Source organism: Strix uralensis, chromosome 1 (assembly GCF_047716275.1).
Source record: "Strix uralensis isolate ZFMK-TIS-50842 chromosome 1, bStrUra1, whole genome shotgun sequence".
Taxonomy (NCBI): domain Eukaryota; kingdom Metazoa; phylum Chordata; class Aves; order Strigiformes; family Strigidae; genus Strix; species Strix uralensis.
In genome coordinates this window covers 120570846-120586116 of record NC_133972.1, presented here as the reverse complement: position 1 = coordinate 120586116, position 15271 = coordinate 120570846, and the positions used below count along the sequence as shown (strand labels likewise).

The 15271-nt window shown below is 36.8% G+C and overlaps 1 protein-coding gene across 3 annotated transcripts in view; it reads right to left on the bottom strand.

The window, feature by feature from the left end:
- DLGAP1 (DLG associated protein 1) overlaps nucleotides 1-15271 on the bottom strand; it is a 428529-nt gene that overhangs the window by 264794 nt on the left and 148464 nt on the right. For all 3 annotated transcript variants that reach the window (XM_074878768.1, XM_074878753.1, XM_074878762.1), the window contains one exon: nucleotides 650-760. The gene's annotated coding sequence lies outside the window, so the exon portion shown is untranslated. The remainder of the gene's footprint in view (nucleotides 1-649; nucleotides 761-15271) is intronic.

Genomic DNA, 15271 nt, shown 5'->3' with positions numbered 1-15271 from the left:
AGGCTAGAGTTGCTAGAGTTTGGCTTATCTTCACCATGTCTACCAGATCAATAAGGTCCTGTTTTTTTGCAGCTCTTGGTGTAAAAAAAAAAAAAAAAAAAAAAAGCTGTGGAAACTGTGGAAAAGGAAGTTCTTCCCCTACCAGAGCTTCTACAGGCCGTTTCAATGTTGCTTTCAAGATGCTGCAACCAATCCCCCACGCTGTCTTCTGTACTTCATTTTTGGCTCTGATCTCTCTCTTTCATTACACTCCTCCAGGTCAAATTAATCCTTTCCTCTCATACTCTCTACACTCACTCTACAGCTATGGCACATCGAGCCCTATGGGCCTCTACTCAACATTTAAGATTATATGCTACTTTTTTATGTTCATGTCAGACTCATGAAAATCATTCACCACAATGTTCAAAGACACCTGATATTAATGCTGCCTGCAGACCTAGATAAGTACAAAGATGGGTTATCATATATATAATTTTCTAAGCCAAAATAGCAAGCTATCAGGCTACCTTTATTTCCATTAAAGCAGTTCAGAATTTGCAATCATTTGGCTTCCTGACTTTTACAAGTAAATCTGGAGAAAAATGAATAAAAGTGATGCAGAGACAGATCAAGGAGAATGATCAGAGAGTAAGAAGAAAGGACTCACCTCCTTTAGTCAGTTTTCCATTTTATTTTGTTTCAATAGTTAAAGAGGGAAGAGATTTTTTGCACACTCCTTAATTCAGATGTCAGCTCCAATATTTGATGCTTGACTGTTCTGAAACACAAAGTGTAGCAGTTAAAACTATTAGCCTGAAACAAGATAAAATTATTAACATGCAAGCAGCTACACAGCAATATATGAATGGTCCATGGCAAAATTTTCACGTGGTACCACACTCTCCTCCTTGCAAGTAAAAAGCACAAAAAAAGAATATTTAGATTGTATAATGCTGCATTTGTGGTGTCATCTCCCATGTTTTACTCTCCCTGCACAATGCATGAAGAGTTTGTTGGTTCTTTTACAGAAAGATATAAAGACAAGTTACATGTGATTGCCTCAGTAAATCTACTCACTCTCCACAAGCTCACCTATCCCCCAGTCTCAACCTTCTACAACCGTTTCTGACACTACATAAGCATGATGGAGTCCTGCTGCCTCTGTCTAGAAAAGCAGAGGAGAACAGTGAGAAAACCTGACCAACCACCCAGCTGTATACACAATGTGTCCCTACCAGAATTCAATGGGTGGCGGACAAAACTGCAATGGCAAATCACTGCACATTTAAATATATAATTTTTAAAAATCATATAAACTGCAAATACTTCATTCCAAGCCATTTTCTTTCTCTGGTATGGAAAATGATATATATGTTTTTCCCTTCTTAGTTCTCCAGTACTACTTACTGAGACTAACAGAAATAAATGATTTTCCTCTGTGCTCTATATTTGAGCTCTATGAGTCATCTCACTATTTCAAGTTCTGTTTCCCATCACTTAAAGGTCTAGCCTATTTTATTATTTTTTTTTTTAACGTGAACAATTTGTAAGTACAAGCCACAATAAGCGCAAACATTTTTTCTTGTAAATGCAGTTAACAGCTCCAATCAAACTTTTACTGAGAAGCATAGTGAGAGAAAAAATGTATGGCTAAGTGCGTTTTGATACTAGCCTCAGACTATACTGAAGTACGATCAGTACAACAACTTTTTTATGTGCTGAAAACTCCTGTTATTTTACTCTCTTGATGTTCACTCAAAGAAACACTTTTACACAGACCAGTTAACTATTGAGCACTAGTTGTCACAAAAAGCAAAACCTTTCAGAGTAAAAACAACATGCATATATTACAAACTCGTGTTTATAAAGCCAGAAGAGACTAACAGGGTCAGAGTCTGATGTCCCACTTCCCATAAGCTAGAAAACTTTCTGAAATGAACTCCTTTGGAAATGGCATGCACATCTTACTCAAGCATCAAGCTTTGGATTGAAGTTCTTCCAAAGAACCACTAAGAGGACAAGAACAGCCTCTATACACAAGACAAGTTTATTTCTGGGAATTCCTTAACCTCATAGGCAGTCAAATTGATAAAGGCTGCAGTCTGCCTTTTGTTACTGTCTTTTTAATTATTGTGAGACCCCTTTCCAAGACAAACTAAATTCTGACACTGGTTCAGAGTCTCTGAAATTAATGCCAGAATAGAAACACATTCTGTTAGTACTCCAACGGCAGCACTTTGTGTATAGCTGGCATTGAGGGTCTGCCTCTCCCCTGAGGTATATAACCATCTTTTGTTGTATTTCTTCTTAAGTCTAAAACTAACTTTCCTGTTCTTTCTGTACAGTTGGTCTTTAAACAATGTTTCTTCCTTGGTTGTGCAGGTTTTTGTGTCAGAAGTGGGAGAAAAATACGTTTAAAGCAGGAAAATGTGATGGTAAACCCATCAGATTGGCAGTGGGATCAAGAGAGAGGTACAGAATCAGAAATTACTTTTAAATCATTTCAGAAAGGCATATATTTCCAGTTGACAGGATCTCTTTTGAGAGAGCCTTTAATTTGATTACAATATTAACTACATCATAACCATTTCGGATTTTCTTTAAGAGTATAAAATTGACAGAGTATATTTAATTATCACAAGTAAACTGGATTGATTTTTCCATATAAGATCTCCTCAGGGAGCTTTCAAAGATAAATCTCTAAAGGATCAAGTTGGGCAGGTCTTTATGCAGAGCCTTCACTTGTAAGGACTTCTCTGAACCCACTGAAACTCCCATGTTTGAAAATTTGCTTGAGAACCTTGCTGAAGCTGGGCTCAGATGGGTTTCTCTTAGCTGACAGAATTCACTTGGATAAGAAAAAATATTGAGTTTTAGACTGATATGTTTACAACACTTTGAATGACGTTTAACTGAAGTACAGAAGTACAAACTGTAGGGTACTTGATCCCTTTTGATTAGTTTTAGACTGTTGCTTTTTCATGAAATAAGAGGACATTACGAATTGACTTTTTACTCAACAGACTGATCTGAAACTGCTTCATAGCCCGCATTTGCCACCATAGCAGGAATCAGACTTATCTTAACCCCCCCAGGTTCTGGCTAAGTTTTAGCACACAACAGTGACTCAAATTACCCAGGTATTATATGGCAGATGATTTACAAAAAGCAGAGTCTCCAAAAACAGCTTCTAGGTGACAAATAGTAACTTAACCTTCACTGTGTGGTTCTAGCTAGATTTGTTCAGAAAGACAGCTGGAACAAGTGCAGTGAAGTACAGGAACAAAGAATAACCTGGAACAGGTGCTCAGGGAGGCTGTGGCATCTCCATCGGGGAGATTGAACACTCAGTTGAACAAGATACTCAGGAACTTGATGCAATTCTGACATTAGCCCTGCTTGAGCAGGGGCTTCTACTAGATGACCACCTATAATTCTTTTTATGTAAATTATTCTGCAATTCTGTAATTCTATGAAATAAACTCTAATCATGTCTGTACCACTCCTGTGCACAACACAAAATTCACAGTGCGACCATTATCATTAAACTAAATTTCAGTGCAAAAATGAAGGGCAGGTCTTCCAGTGTTTTGTTACATAGTAAGCCACTTGATTTCTCTTCTATATGATGCATCTTTACATTCCTGGGGTTCTGCTATCATATGCCATTTTTAGTTAACAAAGATATATTGTAAAGGGGATGGATCAAATTTTTACCTGATTTTTTCCTTTCCCATGTTTTGTTTTCCTACTTCTCGTATTTCTGTATTTTTATTAAGTAAAAGTAATTCCTAGTGAAAGTGCATGACTATCCATTTTTCTGTAAGCAATATCAGGATACCAACCTACTTTAACAGCCCAAATCTGTTCCATTACAAGTATGTACTTAGACGGGCTTTATATACAGTGCACCCTTTCAATGAAGGTACCTAAGGTGGCAAATGGCAGATAACCTCAGATGTTCAGAAGAGGCCTCTTTCAGAACATGATTTAGTGCATATCAAGCCACTACCATCAATAATTTTTTTACTTTTTAAGCACTAGGCAGGAACCTCATATATTTGCTACCTGAATTATAGCAAAATAGCAATAATTACAGAAAAGAGGACTACCTAGTAACCACTGGCAAATGAACTTCTAAAAATTTAATTAGAACCATATCAGTGTAGTAGTAATGGGAATACCATAAAGCTTAGCAATGAGCACAAAACAACCTTCTTCCTATAAAGCCAAGATTGCAATATTACACACACTTATTCCACCTCATTTGTAAAATTAACAGTCTCTCTCAGACAATTAAAAATCACGCTGAGTACTGAGCCACAGTAAATTACAAATATAATTAAGTAAATAATAAGAAAGCCCAAGTCCCTACTTAAATACACTGCCAATTCAGCTAATCCAAGCAGAGCAAATATTAATGCAATACTTCAATGTCTACAGCTCAGCTCCTGATCTACAGTAATAATAACACACTAAGATTTTGTCTGTAGTCAGAGCAAACTGCTTATTTTCCCCTAGACAGCTGGAGCACCAAGTTACCAATAATAAGCTGCTCGTATCTTCCATCATCCTGCTGGGGAAGGTGGGCAGAGAAGATGAGCACTTTTAGCCTGATTGCATTTGCTACCAATTAGACGGACGTAGTCTTTTGACTATACTTTACTCTAAACTGAAAAGAAGGCAACCTGAAGCTATTTAATGATAAAGGATTAAAATCAGTGCTGATTAAAGGGCTCTGCAAAGTGTGAGTTTAATTATGCTGCTTTAGGAAGTCACTAGACAATCACTAGATTTCACATTCCCTTGTTTCTGCATCCAAAGAGGAAACAATTCATCCCTTGAGAAAACCTTCTGATTTCAGTAGCTAGCACAGCAATGGGAAAAAGTTTAAAATTCTGAATCACTGATAACTTCAGATAAGTACCATGCAAGAAAGGAAACGTGTCTAGAATTACGCTGACAGCACATGTCACTTGCCAACAATGTACACTAGTGCTGATATGCACTGGTATCTGTTTACAAGCTCACAGAGAAAGGATTAAATACCATTTAATTCATTCAAACTTAAGTATGTATTTATACCACTATATAGCACCGTGTGAATGACAGACACTTCACTGTCTCACAGCAGTTGTATTATTCTCAGCCCAACCTCATAAATATTAATTACTTTCAAACTGAGTTATAAGTCTGCACAGGACATAAAGGAAAAATCCCAAGCATAGGCTTTCCCTCAACACCAATCCACAGAAGGAATAAAATATTCTCTATGAAATGTTCCTGCCTCAGCACCAGTGGGAAGTTTTGCAATCTCTTCTAGTTGGAGGTAAATGGTTTTAATTTGCTCTCCATTGTAAGTGAAAGAATCAGTTATATAAAGCCTTAATATTTCCAAATCTGTTTTGCAATAAGGAGAGGCTTCCACAGCTCCTCACCCAAGACTGCCCCACTGTGAGATTTTTCATGGTGCATGAAGGACTTGGGTCAAAAGCAGGCAGAAAACTAAAACTGAGGCAAATTTTTAAAAAATCATAAACCCATAATCTTCTGTATCCACCACCACCCTGAGAAGTCTATGTATTTTAAACAGGAATAGTTACAAACTACAAAACTAACAACTGTCCTAAAGAGATGAGAGAAAGCAAAAAATCTGAGTGCAACAAGCGAGAGAGCAAGCAAAGAAAGGCCACAGGCAACACCTATGGTCATGCTCTCTCCCAACAACTGGTGCATTACTCCTGTCGATAACTCCTCACCCTGCCTCGCTTGTGTCTGGTAGACACAAGTACTTCCAGCGAGGTGAAACTTTCGCCTTGCACTGACTGAGGAAGAGCCAAGCAGCTAACCCAAACAGCATTCACGGCTGCCATGCAAAAAGGTCAATGAAATGTGAGTGGTGTCTTGACCTAGCAACTAGGCAGCTGGTATGCATGCAATATCATCCCAGTTTCAACTGTGTTAATGGCATGATCAACAGAAGAAAATACATAAAACAGTCTCATGAAATTTGTAGAGCACATTAACAGCCAAGGTCAGTCAGCCTGCCACTTGCTCCTAAGGAAGGAAACAGGAAAGAAAAAATTTAGCCCACAATTATTTTATATAAAATAATTTCAGTGTGAAGCACTGTACAGAGACTGTCCAGTCCATCTCCCCTTACCATTTGATATGTATATATATATATAAATGTATTCATTCATACCACATATGTGGTGGAAGTCTCTACATCATACCTGCAGAGTCAAGTTAAATGTTATAAAAAACAACAACAATTTTTTTCTTTCACATACTGTTGCATATCTTATGCAAGTTCTGCCTAAAATACCTGTATATCATAGAAGTGCTTCTAACACAACTTTTCCAATTTTTAAAAACCGGTGTACCTCAGATGACATTTCCACAAATGTCTAATGCTCCTTCCCAAGTTATACTGGTCTCCACATTCCTCATAAAGCTTTTACATTGCATCAGTTCACTCTCACTTCTGGGAACATGTATAGAGCAATATGTCAGTAGTACTGCAGAATTATTGTGGTTTTAAACTACTATAAGTTTTCATCCCTCTCTTCCTCAAAACAGTGTGATGGGCAGTAACAAATTGGAAACAAAATCCAAGGTGTATTGTTTTTCACACTATACAGTGAAAAGTAGACAGCTTCAAAGTACATCTAGAATCTGCATGTGAATTTTAAATATGTCCAACTCATGTTTGTATTGTATGAAGTCCTACTCCTGCAATCATTGAAATTCCCTTTGCTTTGAAATGCCAAAAATCTGTTTTCAGCCTAAATAGCAATCATGAGGCATTTGTTAAGTTTTTGATACTGAACATGTTAAAAAACTGCATCCAGCTGTTGCAGTGAGAAATTTTTGATTACACAGTTGGTTGAAAATATGCTGTATAATAAAGAAGTCTACTTGTGCAGCACAATCCGGAATCTGCGAACAGGGGAATGCTTTGATAATCTAGTCACAATTTTCATAAAGGTTACATTTCTCCTAACACAAATCAATGTAACAGACCATCTTTCAAAATATTTAAGAGAACAGTTATTTCTCTTTAACATTTCCTGGTGAAAGAATGTCCTATTTCTTTTCTTTCACCAGGTCCATGTCATTTCACACTTGCTCTGGAGACAAAGCAAAACATCACTGTGGATATATGACAGAGACTATCCCTGCAAATTGTCATGGTTAAAACATCTGGCTAGGTAGTGGTTTTCCCATACAGTGGGCAATTTTTTTTGTTCAGTCATCATCCATTGGTTGTACTTAAACTCAAGCCTTCCCACCTGCCAAACAGGGCTCTGGATACTACACTGGATGTGGAAAAACAGCTGTTAACAGAAAATTCATTTTCTTTCCATCATGCTACTCTGGGTGGTAAAATGAAGAAGGTTTACTCTTGCGTGAATTCCCACCAAACGAAACCATCTTAGGTAGTCAAGGCACAGCAGAGTTCATGTCTTAAGTCCTGCATGATTAAACATTGCTTTTGTTAGCAGAGAATTGCCTTTTTTTTAAAAAAAACAGGGTAAACCATGTATTTTTCCACATCAACAAGTTGAGAACAAAAGACGTAGGCAAGTTCAAACTACCTTGTCAGTAGAGCTGATTCATAAGTCTATGAAACAACCTCATATGTCACTATCATAAATCATGGCAAGTGGTCATATGTAAGTTCCTGGTGTACACAGAAGCAAATGAAAAATTACAGTATACGTATTAGCTTATCTTTATTAATTATAAGTTACACTTTTTTTTTTTTTTTTTTTTGGAAACAAAGTAACAGACAATACTGCCAGATTGACCCTAAAAAGATTTTTCTCTTTATTTTGTGCTGATAAGTAATACACATCAAGACAATCTTAGGGAGTCATGAAGGTGGTACCTTAGTCACTGGAGTTTGCTGCTGGCCTACCTCTGCTCACATTGGCTGCCAATATTGCTGTTGATTTGAATGGGAACATAGGTTGAAGTAAAAAGCTTTTGAAAAATCCCACACAGTGTAATCAGGTTTATTATATCTAACTACACAAGCGCTGATTTTCAGCTATATTTTACTGTGAGAAAATTGAAGAAATCACCCAATCATGAGAACTTTTTATACATAATTTTGATTATAGACCTCCCAGTGTACCAGTATGCAAGATGATTGTACAAGGACAAAGAGAGAATACAGCTCCTGTAACTGTGTGTTGTATTTGCTTAATTAGTTTATTAACTGCTTGATTAGCTAGTTTTTGCAGTACTTAGGAAACGTAAAGCAGTAATAAGTGCTAATTAATCACATTATTTATGTAACATTCAACTACAGCTGCAAATTGTACACATGTAACAAAAAAATATGAACTGCACAATGGTGAAGAAACAAGACTACATTGCTGGTGAACATCTTTCATCAGGAAAAATAGAACTGGAAAGCAGTTACAGGTAGCAAACAGTAGCCTGGAGCTGTGGAAAGCCTGCTTCACGGCAAGTGACAGAAGCAAGAGATGAGGTGAATGAATGATACTAAAAGCGCTGGCCAACTGCTTATATTAAGGAGAACATATGGTGGAAAAGAAGCAGAACTGCAAGGAAAAATGACAGTTTCATTGAATTGCAAATGAGAGGTAATAATTTCAACATCCACCGTGACAGAATACTTCTATGTGTTATTACAAGCTCTGGTGGATGCTGTCTTAGACCAATTCATGAATTGGATCATTTGATGCTGCAGCATTTAGTGAAGTAAGGTTGGAGGTGGAAAGGTGCTCCTGCTAGCACTTTCTGATGACCTAATGAACCTGCTCTAACTGGAACAGCAGTTTCTGCTGTCAGAATGACTTAAGAGCTGAATGATAAAGGGGAGACAGCATTTATCACTCCTTCCAAATCCAAAATCATGCATAAATGGATGAAGCAAATGGAACAGAGTACCTAGTGATGGTAAAAAAGCAGGAGAAAGGGTCTAGTGATATGAAACATACAGAAGAGAGACAGATATCTGCTGCTCTAAGAATAAAGTTGAGTTCTACAAAAACACCTGAAAAGGATAAGAAACTTCACATCATTTATACCAAAAGTCTAACACTTGATAGTGAACTTCCGAAGAAAGAAAGAAAGAAAGAAAGAAAGAAAGAAAGAAAGAAAGAAAGAAAGAAAGAAAGAAAGAAAGAAAGAAAGAAAGAAAGAAAGAAAAGGCTAAAGTATTCTGCAAGAGTTCATTTGCAATTTTCAATTAATTTGCTCAGCCACGTTATTAATCCTTTTGATATTTAATTTTTGTGATCATGTCCTACTGATTCTTCCTTTTATTAGTTTAGGGAATTAGCATTGTTTTTATTATTTATATTATTTATGAAATTCTCTTTAAGATTTAGTGCTGTGGTGGTCTGACCTTGGCTAAATGCCAGGTACCCACCAAGTCGCTCTATCACTTCCCCCCCTTCACCCCTTTTTTCTCAACAGGGCAAAAAGGGGAAAGAAAATAAGACAGGAAAAAACCCCAACCCTTGTGGGTAAAACAAAAGCAGTTTTAATGTAAGCAAAGTGAAGCAAAGGTCTGCGCGTGGAAGCAAAAAGAAAACAGATTTATCCTCTACTTCCCACTAACAGGCGATGTTGGGTCTTCTCAGGAAGCAGGGCTCCAATACGAGTAGTGCTGCCTTGGAGGACCAAGGGTGACACCCCCCCCTCCTTTTTCCCAGTTTTATACTTGAGCAGATGTCATATGGTATGGAATATTCCTTTGGTCAGTTCAGGTCAGCTGTCCTGGTTGTGTCCCCTCCCAAGATCTTGCCCACCCCGTCCCACTGTGGGGGGGGGAAAATGTCAGAAAGAGCCTTGGTGCTGTGTAAGCACTACTCAGCAGTAGCCACACCACCAGCGTGCTATCAACACCTTGCCAGCTCCCAGCATAAAACACAGCACCATGAGGGCTGCTACAGGGGAAAACCAACTCCGGCTCAGCCAGACCCAGTACAAGTGCTAAGGCAAAAAATAAAACCCTTCCAAAATACTTCTCCCATGACTTTCAATTGTAAAGTTTTACAATGAAAAATAATGAGAGTTTAAATGTACAGCTAGATATTCAAAGGTAAAACAAACTAATGGAACAAAAGATGAAAAATCAAATTAACGTATTCATCATCATAAGTAAGAATATTCACAGTCTTAAACACAATTATTTCTACAATATCAAAAGTTTTCCACATGATACTAAAGAAAGTTTTAATACAACTTTATAAAGAGTTGGATTTCTGTTCCTTATTTTTTGATTGATTTTCTTAAGCCTGCCACTATATGTAAAACAGCCTGCAGAGATGATTTAGTACCACAACATAAAAGGGTTTTTTATGTTGCTTTAAATATAGAGAATGCTGAAAAATCTGATGGGTGCATCTCTTGAGAGACAAAGAAGCCAAAACCATTTTGTGATACCATTGTTGAATTTATGTAATAATGCACAAGAAGTCCATCAGAGTTCATTTGCAATTTTCAATTAATTTGCTCTGACACGTTATTAATCCTTTGTATATTTAATTTTTGTGATCATGTCCTACTGATTCTACCTTTTATTAGTTTGGGGAATTAGCATTGTTTTTATTATTTATGAAATTCTCTTTAAGATTTAGTGCTAAGGCAAAAAAGGATCAACCTCGTTAGGTATTCCAGATTTTATATTATTTACCATAATGAGGGGAAAATACCCTGGAATCAGAGTTTTATTATTCTGGAAGGCATTATGAGCACTCTCCCTGGAGAATCAGGACCCTCCAGACTCAGGATACATCGCAACCTGCATTATGCTCAGGTTACAGGTTTGTGCTGAAATGATGAGGCAAGAAGCTATTTTCTTTCACGAGAGCTGAAGTTATGACTCCAGGAGCTATTCTTCATCTGGCATATCTGAGTCCCACTGAAGAAAACAGAGAGTGCGAAGCTTATTAGACCCTACATGATCATATTATTTTGAGCATAGGAAAAATATGCTTTGAATGGTTGCTTATTCTAGCATTTAAGGAAATGCAGCTGGGTGTTACTTCTAAAAGCTTTTGGGCTTTTTTTTGGTTTGTCTTTCACAATCCTTCCAGAAGATAAAACTGCACAGCAAAATGCACATCTTCAGTTTCTTCACACTTTAAAGCTCCATTTTATTCAAGCTGGCACCTTCTCGCAGTTATTCCAAATTTTGTAAATAGATTGTAACTGTGTGTATGTCTATGTCTTAGTGAAAAAAAAAAAGATTTAAAAAAAATAATTTTTTTTTTGGTTACCATCTGGAGAAAGTCCACAGTCAACAGATCTTGTCTTTTGTTAGCTGAACACAACCATCTACATGCGCTAAAACTTGACCATGTGGGGCATGAACTGATCGCTTTATGTGCGGAGTGACATACAAACTGCTCAACTATGTACCTTGTGCATTTATGTGCCCCTACACAAAGAACAAAAGGAGTTGGGGCGGCTTTTTCTACCAAGTTTGCACAGGAACAGCTGTTTTTTAGTGTCTCTGGGCTAGCAAATTTCATAGAAGTCCCATAGAATTCAGAAAACACCCCTGACAGATAAATCTTCATGACATGCTACAAGAAATTTTATTATTTAAGCTTGTAATGACAAGCTGGATGTTACATGGTGCATGACCCACAGTCCTAATGAAGACTTTGTAACAGAACTGACAGTATTCTAAGTATATTCATCTCGGTTTTGACAGATCACTTGGTAAATTTTGCACTAATGGCAAATGACAACCTTAGGATGGAAAACCATCCTCAAAACATTATCGAGTTGTTTCTTCAGATGGCTCTTGCCTTTTTCCATTTTGTAAACAGTTAACTAATTACCGTGACAGCAAAATCAAGTCTTGATATGAGAAAATTCCTTTCAACAGATTCTCTGAATGAGTACAGGGTTTTCTGTTTTTGTTTTCCCAACCCATGCAAACATACTCCTTAAACCCTCTAGAAAAATTATCCTCCTATTTGGAACTTCCTCGCTACTGACTTTTCAGGTTCTCCTTTTGTTAACCATGTTTCTCTAAAATCCTGATACTTAAAATGTAGTAATATTTATTCAATAACATATTCAGAGATGGATAATTCAGAGATATTTTCAACATGAGCTCTTGATGAAGTGATTACTAAATACACTGGGAAACATGCAATAATGGCTCTGGCACAATTTCCATATAATGTTGGCTGAATGTTTGAATATGTTCATTTTGTACTTTTGCGGTCTGAACTGTTGATTTGTAACATTGGTTTCTGCCAGCTAGAGTACAGAAGATGTCATGGGATCAGAGATGGTTTCATTCTAGGTTAGTGAATACAAAATACCAGAACAATACGATGCCTAATTGCTCCAGCACTTGAGTAACTTCCTGTTGTAGCAGCGACTTGTAATACAAACATCCAGTGCGCATATCTGCTTGCTTTTGGTAAATATATTTTGTGTTCTGGACTTCCTCAACAAACTAGGAGTATCTAGGTGTTTAGTATCTGACTGTCATGCAGAATCCGTCCCTGAATGACAGCTTTCACTTACATATGCTGGCACTCAAAACTTCTCACACTGTAGCATATTATAGACATGGCTTGAGTAGTAAGACTATCCATCCATAAAACCTAGCCTGTGATTTGCAAAGAAATCTTCAGATGAGAAGAACCTTCATTTAAACTGACATGGACTTCTCCACTGAAGTTCCTCTTATCAGAAAGTTAAAAACAAAGTGATGAGTCAATTGTAGACCTGAAGAAACAAAGGTGTATTGTGAAAATTCAAATCACTACATTGACTGCTGAATGAATGATATTAATAGCTTGTGAATTAGACTTCCGGTCCAAAGTGACTGAACTGCTTCACTCAGTACTTAAAAATGTTGTGGCAGCATTACGAATGGATAAGATTTCCCCCAAAAAAGACACAATACTTGTTCTTTTAAAATAATGTTAAGAGGAAAACAAAACAAGTTTAAGGAAAAAAAGCCTTGATTTCGCATGCAACTACAATGAGCACTGGCTTTCTGTCCAAGAAACAAGTATGATTTGAAGAGTTTTTAAATAGTTTCCTAGCATTTTTCTGAGTAGCCTGTAGCACTAAAGTTGTGAGCCTGATTTTGGATTTGCAACCAGAATGAGTCACAGCTAAAGGTTTTTAATGCACTCCTTGTATAAGACATGGTATCATGACATCACTGCCTATAATTTGCATTCACTGTAGATCACTTTCATAAAGAAATAGCTATTATAATTGCATAAAACTTGGTAAAACAGAATTACGCCAAATGACTTCACCATGATTTGCTTTCATCTGAATTTTTTCCATTATTAGGCTAATAAAAATTAGCCTTGTTACTTGTCTGAATATTTTCTAGTTTTTTGTAAAGGCAGATTTTTCAGTTGAAGTTCTGAACTACAAGATGAACAGTTAAACCTCTAAACCAGTATATACTGTTCTGCTGATCACAACATCTGACAAAGCATTCAAAACAAACACACTGGGACAAGAAACATAGATATCACATTTTCCAATATCCTGCTTACTGAACTCAAACAAGTCTTCCTACACATTATTCAGAATTACTACTGTGCAGTATCTTTCCTGAATCCCGATATCAATAAGCATATGTTAAAGTTGGCCAAGCCATCAAAAAAAATATACAGTAACCCATGTGATTTACCGAAGTTGATTGTAACAATAGCCAAACTTCTTTCCTTACAACCCCATTATCCACAGTTTTGTCCCAATAACACAATTTTCTTTTTATCTGGGAAGAATTTTTTTCTCAAGAGTAATTCTCAGGGAAAATGTTCTGTAGCAGTTTCTCCACCAGATCTGACCAGCAGTCAATATACCCTGGTACCACATCTGCAGCAGACGTCAAAGCCAGGAAAGTCAAAGAAGATCCAAGTCATACAACTGCTACCATGTGCCTTGCAGTAGGAGGGCTGATCTACTTCAGTTCCCAAAGGTCCAGCTAAGGTAATGCATGAGATTGGCTGTAGGTCAGTAGTTCAATCTACCTCATCTATGTGAGTCATTATCTTTCCTACCTCTTCCTTGCACATTAACAAAATTAAAATATCTTTTTCTATAGTTACATTTTTCCCCAATATTTTCTTCCATTTTGAAGGCAAAAAAGATACAGTTGACAAGTTTCAACTATTCAAACTATTGAAACTATAACTTCAAACTATTGAAAAACACTCAGTATCTTGAGATCATAAACATAAGATCACAGCAATCCTGATGGATAAAGGATTTTGCATGTAAAATATTGAGCTGGTATCATATCTGTTTTGAAACCAATTAATTAATGTGTCATTCCATACAGAGAGATGATCTGAAGTGCCGTAATTGGCAATTTCATTGGCAATACTGAAGTGGAAGCTATTAAGATTGTAACCAAAAGCTGAGGGAATGATATATAATAACAAGGAGGATGGTGTTTATAGAGATGTTGTTTATGCAACAAGTTGCTTACCAGCATGGCAAGCAAGCGTACCCTCTTTGCAAGAAACTTGACAGAGAAATCCTGTGTATTTGTGTGTTGGGTCTCTGATGCAAAAAGGAAGGTATCAGAAGAATTTCTGTTGTGCACTTGTCCAGCCTTATCTTGGAACTCTGCCATGTTTAATTTTTGAATACAAGCATATTGACAAGGTTAAAACAGTTTTCAGACAAAGTAAATAATGTTATAAGATACAGAAGAAATTATAAATATCCCAACTCAAATATCATATACATAATTTTTTTTTAAAAAAGCATCTATTATGCAAAATAGCATTTGTTTAGATTTTTCTGAAGAAAAAAAATATTAGCAGCTTGTCTTTTTTTAACCACCCAGTTAAACACTGATTCCCTGAAATTTGGTGTCAACTGCAGGGCCCTCATGTCCTCTATATCCTACAGAGCATCAGTATAACCTGTATTTCCCCAAATCACAGCTATTTCAATTCTATAAAGGATTCTTCTTCACTCCATTTTAACTGTCCTTTTAGTATGTTAAGTGTCACATGCATGTACATGAATTCACAATACCTCTGAACTTAAAATCTGGATATGTGGAAAAACTACATTGCAGTTTTGCCTGTGCAAGGCTGTATAGATAGTGGTAGTGATGTGACAGAGCCTACTGCAATAGGTCAGTCCCGTTTTTCTCAAGTTTCTTTAGTCTCAGGTTAGTAAGCTCTTCTGACTCAAGTGAAGTTTGCATCCCATCATCCACAGAGATTAAATTTCTGCAGTGAAGGATGATTAATATTTTTTTCTACTTTTCCCTTCCCCAAGTTGCTTGTGT